The sequence below is a fragment of the Canis lupus genome, unplaced genomic scaffold (assembly GCF_011100685.1).
Source record: "Canis lupus familiaris isolate Mischka breed German Shepherd unplaced genomic scaffold, alternate assembly UU_Cfam_GSD_1.0 chrUn_S2038H2237, whole genome shotgun sequence".
Taxonomy (NCBI): domain Eukaryota; kingdom Metazoa; phylum Chordata; class Mammalia; order Carnivora; family Canidae; genus Canis; species Canis lupus.
The window spans coordinates 1-1,812 of NW_023330914.1; the positions used below are offsets into that span (position 1 = coordinate 1).

Sequence of the window (1,812 nt, forward strand, 5' to 3'; positions counted from 1 at the left end):
GCCATCAGCATCTCAGAACAGCCTCCTCCATACACTGTTCTAGAATCCTTCACAGTTTGGGCAGAACACAAAGAGCATCATGCAAAGATCTTTCTGCTTCATCTAAAATCTGTTGAGTGGCACCACCCAAAAACAATGGTACAAGCTTCACCAAGGGCTACCCCAGAAAAGTGGATAAGTTTATCTTCTCCAATCATGACTTCCTCAATAAGCTTGCAACTTCCAAGTTTCACTAGTTCTGGGTGGTCAAAGGTAGAGGCAATTTCACCACCTATAACAAGAGCTAGGCATTCCACACCTGCAAAATCTGTATGTTCGATAGCCATAACACCAGCAGCACCAAAGAGCTGTTCAGGATAATTGTAAATTAACTGCCTGTTAATAAAGCAATTTATCCCATGCTTAAGAATACGTTCAACTTTCTTCTTCATTTTTTCCTTTTCGGCATATTCTATTTCACCAACCTTTGCTGTAGAATCAACTCTTACCCTGGAACCAAATTCTTTATTTGGCTGTATCCATACCAGTATTCGCAATGAGAATTTTAGCATTTTCAATTCGCTTTGGTTGATTTACTCCAATTTTTATCCAACAGAAAGCTTTCATCTAAATAGGAATCTGCCAGACTTCCTCCTAGCTTCTTGATGACATGAATTGCCTCCAGATTACCAGAGCCTTTCAGTCTGAGAACAGCTTCTAAGGCTGAGTAAAGTGGTCTTTGTGATGAGTAAGAAGTTTTGAGGACAATGTTGTTCCCGCAATGTTCATTAAATCTTGATGGAACTTAACTTCGTCAGAACCATGATCAACTGCAGAATTCAACAGAGCCTGTCTTGCTGCCTTTGTGGCTTCTCTCCAACCCATAATGATGGTCTGTGGGTGAATCTTTTTTGCAATCAAAGTTTCTGCTTCCCTTAGTAATTCTGCTGCCAGAACAGTAACAGAGGTAGTACCATCACCAACTTCATCATCTTGAACCCTTGACATATCAACTAAAACTTTAGCTGCTGGATTGTCCACACTGATGTTTTTTAGAATAGTTGCACCATCATTGGTTACCATAAGAGAAGCATCTCGTCCACTGCTTAATAGAATCTTATCCATGCCCTTAGGTCCTAGGGTGCTCTTCACCAAGTCTCCAATAACAATGGCACCAATAAAAGACAACAGCCGAGCCGTCTCCTCTCTCTCTTCATCAGCTCCAGCCTTGAAGATGTTCACAGGTGTGAGGGAAAGGGACGCCATGGTTCCGCGGCTTCGGCACATGCGCTAACCCTTCACGGCTCACGCCCGAGACCGGAGGGCAAAAGTAGTTCTTTTAGAATGCACTCAAAATTAAAGAACTATCAGCTTTAAATATATTTATATGTTTTAATATTTATATTTATAAATATATAAAAATAAATATATATAAAATTTGTATATTGCTTACCCTAACCCTAACCCAACAGACACATGAAAAGATGCTCAACATTACTCATCATCAGGAAATGCAGATCAAACCACAAAGAAATATCACTTCACACCTGTCAGATTGGCTGAAATAAAAAAAAAAACACAAGAAACAAGTGCTGGCAAGGATGTGGAGAAAAAGGAGACTTTGTGCACTATTGGTAGGAATGCAAACTGGTCCAGGAACTATGGAAGATGGTATCAAGATCCCTCAAAAAGTTAAAAATAGAACCATCCTATGATCCAGAAATCACAGTACTGGACTTTTACTCAAATACAAAGACACTAATTCAAATGGATACATGCACCCTTATGTTTATTCAGCATTACTTTCAATAGCTAAATTATGGAAGCAGTCAA

The 1,812-nt window shown here is 39.5% G+C and overlaps 1 pseudogene; it reads right to left on the minus strand.

The window, feature by feature from the left end:
• Positions 1 to 5: 5 nt before the first annotated feature.
• Positions 6 to 1,265, minus strand: LOC119878893 (annotated as a pseudogene).
• Between the last annotated feature and the right edge of the window lie 547 nt (positions 1,266 to 1,812).